Below are 9491 nucleotides of genomic sequence, written 5' to 3' on the forward strand. Positions count from 1 at the left end.
GGGGTCATTATCATCTAACATTGTGTCTTCGCTTAGTAGTGGCTTCCTGTTATATATACTAGACATTCATAGATTCCAAGGCAAGAAAGGAACAATCTGATCTCTTGTACAACACTGGCCATAGAACGAGCCCAGAATAACTCCTAGAGCAGAGACACTAGACAAACATCCAATCTTGATTTAAAAATGGTCAGTGACAGAGAATCCACAACCATGGCTGGTAAATGGTTCCAATGGCTAATCACACTGTTAATATTTTACACCTTATTTCCAGTCTGAATTTTTCTAGCTTAACCTTCCAGCCATGGTCCAGTGACCACCTCAACCAGCTCTTATTAAACTCTTGGATTTGAGTTATCTGGACCTTCTTATATAAAAATGTCTAAATTTAATAGCTTTTCTTCAACATCCTCTAGTGTAAGACCGTTGTGCTGGGGGATGTCTATCCTTGTACATATGGGACGTCAGTGCCCCCAATGGTGATAGCAATATCCTGTTTATTTACATTATGTTAATAAAATTTACATATCTAAGGTGCCATCAGTGTGAGTTTGGAATTATAATTACCCCAATATGGACTGGAAAAGTCACCCATGTTATCCTATTTACACAGGACGGGGAGCATTCTGAACAAGAATGACAAGATTGATTTAAATCATAGAATGAGAACTTACCATACATGTGTCAGGAACCTCATGTTCCTTTCCTACTTATCATAAGGTGGTTGTTTTTCTCTCTCTCTCTTTCTTTCTTTCTTTCTTTAAAAAGATAAACTGTTGTAGAGATTTGCCTAATTGTAAGCGACTTGGGACCAGAACCATATTTTCCTTATGCGTTTGTACAGCCCCTAGCACAATGGAGTCCTGGACCACTAATGATGCTCCTTGGCCTTACCTCTATACCAGGATTGTGCCCCAGATTCTACCACCTTCAGGGGAAGGGACTGTGTCCTGCCGCATGTCTGCTCAGCATCTGACACATGCGGCCCTGGTCTCAGTGGGGCCTCGAGGACCTTCTGAAATATGAAGTAATAATAATAGCTCTCCTGTAACTTCATCAGCACTGACACTCCCTTAGATGAAAGGCTGGCAAAGAGGTGGGAGGGCTTAGCTGATGCGAGTTGAATTATTTTTGGCACCCAGAGAACACTGCAGCATAACAAAAGCTCAGATGTTTTTTTCTCCTTTGTTTCTTTTTAGGTTCATGGGTTTCTATGGAGTCACCCAGGCTTATCTCGGAATTTTTCTTTCCCCTCTTTTCATGCTATGTGGGTCTTTTAAAGGGAAACACAAGAGAGCTTGAAATGGGTGAGACAGGAGCCAAACAGTGATTAAAGAGACAAAGAGAGGGCAAAGCAAACACCAGGAGGCCGATGATTCCAGGAATTGCAAGCTAGATTTCAACACAACAATAATTAAAGGTTGGATGGAGGCTGGGGAATTAAATTATTCCAGAGCTGAACAAGTGACGGTGGAACTGTACAGAGTGAGTCTCTAGGAGGTGAGCAATATCTGAGGGGTACGTACGCAGCCAGTCACATCCTACATGGGAAGGTCCTGATCCCATGAGAGAACTGACAGTCTGTGGAAGGATAAACCTCTGGAACCTTCTGTGAAATAACTAACAAAGCTCAGGAGAATGTGAGCTAAGCGAGAGGAGGAGAAATAACTTGCAAAGGTTTGTCAGATATATGCATTTTTGGCAGAGAGGTTGATTAACCATTGAAAAAACCATTGATTAACCTTCCAAGGGAAGGGGGAGGATTCTCCATCACCAAAAGTCTTCAGATCAAGACCTTTCTGGCAGAGACGCTTTAGTGAATCACAAGATATGGGGTATAAGTATACAGGGGTGACTGGGTGAAATTCTCTGTGCTGCATTGTACAGGGGGTCAGTCTAGATCCTAATGGTCCCTTCTCGCCCTATGCAATTTACAGGTGAAAATGTGGATAGGGGAATACAGCAATGCTGAGTTTCCAGCAAATGTGAAACACAGGTTTTTGCTGGTGGATGCTTTTGAACAGGTGGGTGTGTTTGGAGGGGGGGGGGTGTTCTTCCAGATTAGGGGGGGGTTTATTTTCAGCATATTTATACCACGATCATTGGTATCTTTACTATTTTAATAATGATTCAATTGTTATGAACTACATAATTACATCACCGTGAATTACGGCATATTAAAATCATTGCAATCACCTACAAGCTGTCTTCACTAACAGCCCAGTTTAAAGACATTATGTCTCAATGTAGCTTTCTCGATGAAACTGTCAGCAATCTTATTTACATCTAGTTCCCTGGCATGGTCTTGATCCACGGAAGGGACAGCTACATTTTTCACTTGTGTCTGTCCCATCGATGACTGGAGATACAACTTTTAAGTCTTCTGCAGCGGAGTTTCCGCAGTTCAGGATGATACCGGTATAGTGAGAAAGATTCTTATAAATTTGCATTTCTCTGGAAACATAGAGCTTCCAGAGTACTGCAAATGACTCCAAGATCTCGTTCTTGACACGTAACAGCTAATTTAGCCCCTATCATTTTGTATATATGGTTGAGATTATATTCTGCCATGTGCATTACTTTGCATTTAACATTGAATTTCATCTGCCATTTTGTTGCCACGTCACCCAGTTTTGTGAGACCCCTTTGTAACTCTTTGCAGTCTGTTTTGGACTTAAACTATCTTCACTAATTTTGTATCATCTGTAAACGTTGCGACCCCACCGTTTACCCCTTTTTCCAGATCATCTATCAATATGTTGAACAGCATCGGTCCCAGTACAGACCCCTGGGGGACACCGCTATTGACTTCTCTCCACTCTGAAAATGGAGCAATTATTCCTAACCTTTGTTTCCTATCTTTTCACTAGAGTGCTTGGCAATGCTTTCAGGATGATGTAACAATCCTTAACTCAATTTAATGACAACCCTTTTGTTATCTTAATAATCCGGCCTCTGTTTATAAACAAACTCCCTGCCCCAAGGGCTGCAGCTCTTAGCAGCACAGAACGTATCAGTCCACACTCATGCTCCCTGTGGAGCTAGGCCAGGGCATGCCCCGTGAGCGGACCAGGAACCAGTATGGCTTGTGGGTGCTGAGCACCCCCTATTTTTGGGGGGTGAGTGCTTGAACCCCAGAGCACCCACAGAGTTGGTGGCTATGCCTGGATGCCCCCTGGGAATTCAGGCCTTGTAGCACACAGACAGCAGGCAGCAGATGGGGGCCGCGCTGAGCAGCGAACACAAGCTTCTGTTTGACTAGTTCAATCCCACAGAGGCAGAGAACCGGCCTGTCCCACGTATACCCAGCTGCCTCTGCTCCTCCTTGCTGCCTCTGGCACCAGCACCACTTCCTAGGGAAGGGCCTTTTTAAAAGGAAACCCAAGGAAGGAGAATCTGGGTCTGAGAGCATGTGACTGCTGAAGAGAATGAAACACCAGGAGGCAGATGATGCTGAGAATCGTAGCTTTTATTGCTGTGCATCTACAGGAAAAGACAGAATGGGAAAAGAGACCAGAGGGGAAAATCGCCAACACTAAAGAGTCTACAGCACAAGTGTTACAGGATCTCTCCCAGGCACAGGGGATATCCCAGGGGCACAAAGACGGTCAGTTACTTGTTACAAGGGGAGGCATTGACCTCTGGATAGGAGAAGCAGAAACAGTGCGCAGTGTGCGGACAGAGACTGGAAATGTTCCTAGAAACACGCCACACTGCCAGGGGAATGCCAGACCAGCGGAGTCAGGAGGAAGCTACTGCGCGGGAGACTTTAATTCGTTGTCATTCCATAGACATCGGTGGTTCCGTGGGGCCTAACAGAGCTTCTTTTCTTTGCAACAGTGCTGCACAGGTGGGCATTCTGGAGGACACGGAGGGCATGGAGGGCACGGAGGACACTTTTGAGGGCACGGAGGACATGGAGGGCACGGAGGACACTTTTGAGGGCACGGAGGACATGGAGGACATGGAAGGCACTTTTGAGGGCACGGGCATGGACATGGACATGGATGAACACATGTAGTGCACTTCTTCACACAGACTTTGCAGCAGGGATCCAGGCATTTGGTAGTGCACTTGGTCACACAGCATGGAGGGGGCAGGCAGGGCTGTTTGCATTGCTGCTGGTAAGCCATCTTCCTGGGACGTGAGCAAAACTGAAAGACAAAGGAGGCTTCTAGGTTTGCAAAGTGAAGGCAAGCATCTTTATCTTCTCATTAGCATCATGCACCAGAACATGTGCAGCATCAGTGGCTGGTGCACTAGGGAACACTTCTCCAGACAGAGTGTGATAAATGAAGGGGGGGTGGCGGGGTAGCTCCCTTTTATGGACCCAGCCAGCCGCTATAAAATCCCTCTTAGTAGTTGTTCTCTACTTGCTTTACCTATAAAGGGTTAAAAGTCTCAATGCGATTCATAGTAAAAGGAAGTGAGTGGGCACTGGCAAAAGAGCCAATGGGAAGGCTCGAACTTTTAAAAATTGAAAGAAGACTCCCCTTTTGTCTGTCTGTTGTTGTTCTCGGGGAGAAGCAGACACAGTGCAACTATGCTGTAAGAAACTTGGGGCCAGGTATAAAAAATCATCGGTATCATACCTAGAAACTACTCATCTGAAATCCCAGATATGTAAGTAGATCAGGAAATGTCTAGGAAGACGTGATTAGGTTTATCTCTTTTATTTCTTTATGGCCTGTGAACTCCTCTGTGCTAACCCCAAATGCTTTTGTTGTAATGCTTGTAACCCTTAAGCTGGACCTCAAGTACATTATTCTTGATGCTTAATCCTTATAAGTGTTTTTTTTTAAATCTAGCAATAGCCTGAGTTGCCAGATGTTTTTCTTTTTTTGCTTGTTTTTAATAAAATTTACCTATTTTAAGAACAGGATTGGATTTTGGTGTCCTAAGAGCTTTGTTTAATTAGCTGATGGCAACAGCTGATTTCCTTAGTTTTCTCTCTCAGCCCTTCCCTAGAGAGGGGCTCAAATTACTTGAGAATACCCCACAGGAAGGAATTCCCAAGTGCACTTTCCTGGGTCCTCAAAGGGGTTTTGCACTTGGGTGGTGGCAGCATCTACCCATCCAAGGTCAGAGAAAAGCTCTAACCTTGGGAGTTTAATACAAGCCTGGAGTGGCCAGTATTAATTTTTAGAATCATTGCGTGCCCCCACCTTCTGCACTCAAAGTGCCAGAGTGGGGAATCAGCCCTGACAGAGAGCATTGCCATTGCAAACTACTTCAGAAAGAACAAGCCCGTGGGAAGATGGACTGAAATCCCATTTTAAAGGCATGTAGTAGGATTAGTAAAATAACCACCGGATAGTTAAGCAAAGCACTCTTGTGAACAGCTAGAAGAGGAAAGCTAAAAATTAAGCCCAGCCATGAAGTTAGCTCCCAATAATGAGAAGGAGACTTACCCAATTCACCTACAGGAGCTAATGAAGATGTCGAGTCGGTTGAGGAGCATTGTGATGTGAGCCTTTTTATATGGTTTCCATGGCCTGGCATCTGGAAACGAGATATCCTAGAGATATGCAAATATGATTTTAATAATCTAACTCGATCCAATTACCCATCCTTCAACTACTTGTTTGCATCGTTATTTTTAATAATTATTTTAAGTGGACACACCTGTCATCTTTGAGGAAATGCTGGTTGTAAGTTCTAACACCTACATAATTCCTATTAGAAAATACAATTCAATAAACTGCATTGTTTGCTTAAAAATGGACTTATATGGAGTCCCATTCCTTCCTTCCGCAGGATCCTGCATCTCCGTCTGAGGCATCTGGTACTGCTCACTGGCAGAGAGAAGATATTGGCCTGGATGGATCTCTGCTCTGATCCACTATGGGTATTTCTCTGTTTCTGCTAATGTACAGCTCCCGTCCATGATACACCACGCATGCCTCTAGGGGCACAGAGCTGACGCTGGGCTCATGGATTCCTTGGTATTTTTAGCAGTAGGACACTCCAAATGCAGCCCACTCGCCGCTGTTACTCCTGCTAGAATGAATATTGGTCAGGTGTCTCCTGCTAAGGAGCTTGGGTCTTTGTTATGTGACATGGTGTCTTCACCTCATGGTGCCTTCTTGCTATTTTGCACTGACACGTCATCCTAATCCTAATATTTTCTAATATAGATTGTAAACTCTTGTGCCGGAGGTCCATCTTTTTACGTATGAGATGCCACTGTCCCCAAGGGTGAGAACCATCTCCTGTCCTTCTCCATTTCATCAAAATATTTACATATCTAAGAGGCCATCAATGTGAGTGTGGAATTGTAATTATGCTAATATGGGCTGGGATAAACAACTGTGTTAGCCTGTGTACACAGGGGAGTGACTGTTCTGAATCAAAATTCAAGGGTTGAAAGTTTTAATGTATTTTAATCAGAAAATGAGGAGCTTTCGATGATGTATCAGAAATATCATGTTCCCTTTTCACACCTAGTGATTTTCTTTCTTTCTTTTTATTACTTTCAAAAGAAGAAAGAATTTTAAAAAAATTGTGTTTTTTTTTTAAGATTGTCAGCTCTTTGGGAGAGGAATCAAACCTAACAAAATAGGATCTAGGTCAGGGGTAGGCAACCTATGGCACGCGTGCCGAAGGCGGCACGTGAGCTGATTTTCAGTGGCGCTCACACTGCCCGGGTCCTGGCCATCGGTCCAGGGGGCTCTGCATTTGAATTTAACCTTATTTACTTCACATACAACAATAGTTTAGTTATATATTATAGTCTTATAGAAAGAGCCCTTCTAAAAATGTTAAAATGTATGACTGGCACGCGAAACCTTAAATTAGAGTGAATAAATGAAGACTCGGCACACCACTTCTGAAAGGTTGCTGACCCCTGATCTAGGTCCTCTACGAGAATACGAGGAGTTGTGGCCAGATCCTGCCACCTTGTCTCACGTTGAGTTATACTTGGCTCTGAGTCCGTACCAGACATTTCCCTGCGTGCGCCTGTGGAGTGAGGTGGTATTTCAACCCAAGAAAGCTGAAGCTCTGCTCCTTGTATTTCTATGACCCTACTTCATGGACTTCCACTTTGAAAGCAGGTGTCCACACTCTGCTTATGAGCTCAGCCCTTTAGGGTCTAGTAGTGAGTCCTGAAGAGCCAAATTCTGAGGAAAGGTTAAAGAGAAAGCAACTGTAATACAAGCAGAGTGATTCCAGGAAAATTAATTCAAGGGGAAGTGCTATCAGATCGCAAAGCTTTTTCTCCCTGTGCTTTTCATTTTACAGCTCATCTCTCGCCATTCGATTGTTACCTGGTAAGAACAGATGCACTGGAATTCCACAGAGAAAGATACACCCATGTTGACAACTTCAGAGGCTAAGTCACAGTGTCCGAATCCATCTTAATCCACAGGCGGATCACACACCCTCAGGGCCTTGCAGCATGTGAGTCCAGATTGCCTGTTAATTGACTATGCGGGAATAACAAGTGACGCAAAAGGAAGGGGCTGAAAGACGCCCTCGCACGGGCTCTCAATGACCCACAAGTGCTTGGGATTTTTGGTTGGAGGTGTCAGCACAGAGATAGCACCTCCGGCAGCACAGCACCGCCCAGTGCCACACCAGTGCATTGGTTTGGTATCGAGTCAGAGAAGCGTCACGCATCCCGGCTCTCCTGGTCAGGGCGTGGGATTTCATCTTACCCAAACCTGCCTTCTGTTGAGACCACCGAGGTTTGTTATTCCTGTGGGCACTAAGTGGCCCTCAAAGAGGCTGTGGCTTACCCTCGAAACAATGGCAAGCTATAGCATGCATGGCAAAGACTTGGAGCTCTCATAGGGGTTTGGTGAGGCCTAGTGGATAAGACACTTGATGGGAAGACAGAGGAGCTGGCTTCTGTTCCCAGCTCTGTCAGAGACCGGCTGAGTGACTTTGAGCAAGTTAGTTCCCCACCATTTAGATTGCAAGCACTGGTTTCCTACCACGTGTCTGCTCAACCCCTGAGGCAATGCGGCCCCCATCTCAGGGGGGCCTTGAAAAGCTAATGAAATATGAAGTAATAATAATAGCTCTCCTGTAACTTCACCAGCACTGACACACCCTTAGATGAAAGGCTGGCAAAGAGGTGGTAGGGCTTGGCTGATGGGGGTTGAATTATTTGTGGCACCCAGAGAACACTGCAGCATAAGAAAAGCTCAGATGGTCTTTTCTCCTTTGTCTCTTTGTAGGTACAAATATTTGTAAGAAATCACCAAGGCTCAGATGGGAGTTATGACTTTTTTCCATTTTCATACTATGTAGCCAAGCAATTGATTGAAAGATGGTAAAGGAAATACCAGGAGGCAGATGACGCTAGGAACTGCAGGCTTGATTTTAGCACATCCATAATTAAAAGTTGAATGGGAACTGGGAAATTAAAATAATTCCAGCAATGAATATGCAAGAGCCCAGTTGGTTGTACAAAGTGACTCACGAGGGTGTGAGCAATATCTCAAAAGCAGGCAGTTCCATATTACTTGGGAAGACACTGAACCCATTGCAACTGATAAAAGAATGAATGTACAGTGGGAAGATAAAACTCTGGAACCGTCAAAGTAATAACTCACAAAGGCAAGACCAGGAGAACATGAGCTAAACGGGAGGAAGGGAATTAATGACACAGGGATATGGGATTTGTTTTTCACTCCATGGCTGCTGTTGGATACATAACTGCTAACATGCCTGCTGTGCATGTACCACTGCGCTAGAATTCAATGTGTGACAGCCTCCAGGACTGGGGGCTAAACCTAGGGACCCAGAGCTGTATAACGCACCAGTCACAGTATTGGCGGGTTTAGCTGTGTTAGCGCCTAATAACCAGCTACCTCTGTTTCCAGATTAGGAATGGCCAGAGACAAAATAGTGTCTTTCAGTATCATTTCTGAGTTTAATTATCTTCAGTTTCATGTAAGAAATCACAAACCTAGAATCTGTAACTGACATGGACATAAAATGCCAGGTTCTTTGGCTGGCCGTGAATAATTCATTAAATAAGCCAAATTCTAGGAACCCCAAAGAACATTTTTAATTTCAGGGCATCTGAATGCTGGTGCAGTTAAGAGAAAGCTGTAGGGAGACACTGCGAAAAGGTTTACGCCAAAGTTTCTGCCATCTTTCCATACAAGAAGAAACTAAGCCAGAAGGAGACATCAAATCTAGAATTCACAAAATAATCCCATTTATATTGATAAATCCTGGTCGTCACATGGAGCTCTCAAGAGAGATATTCATGGTGAAAGGTTCTAATGTCTTTAGTGTTGTTGATGTATAACCACTTAAGACTAAACTGTCACGGCACCCACAGAACTAAGTGGATCGTATAGAGCAAAGTAAACCTTTTCTGGGTAGGTAATCTTCTTCTGAGGTTCCTTGGGCCCCAACCGACTCCCTGTTGGAAAAATAAGTTCTCCTACAGAATCTTTATTCATACGTTGTCCAGTCTTTTCTTTGAAATCTCAATGTCCATTGATTTGCTTAAGCTTTAGTATTTTCTCCCA

The 9491-nt window shown here is 44.1% G+C and overlaps 1 long non-coding RNA gene across 2 annotated transcripts; it reads left to right on the forward strand.

Moving 5' to 3' along the window:
* The first annotated feature begins 1477 nt into the window (after window positions 1-1477).
* On the forward strand, window positions 1478-9491 carry LOC128827055 (uncharacterized). 2 transcript variants are annotated; one of them, XR_008442929.1, is made up of 5 exons: window positions 1478-1677; window positions 5758-5848; window positions 6138-6263; window positions 7243-7401; window positions 8184-9491. It is a non-coding gene; the product is annotated as an uncharacterized LOC128827055 (long non-coding RNA). The 2 variants fall into 2 exon arrangements; XR_008442930.1 differs by lacking the exon at window positions 5758-5848.

The sequence above is a fragment of the Malaclemys terrapin genome, chromosome 21, assembly GCF_027887155.1.
Source record: "Malaclemys terrapin pileata isolate rMalTer1 chromosome 21, rMalTer1.hap1, whole genome shotgun sequence".
NCBI classification, from domain to species: Eukaryota; Metazoa; Chordata; order Testudines; family Emydidae; genus Malaclemys; species Malaclemys terrapin.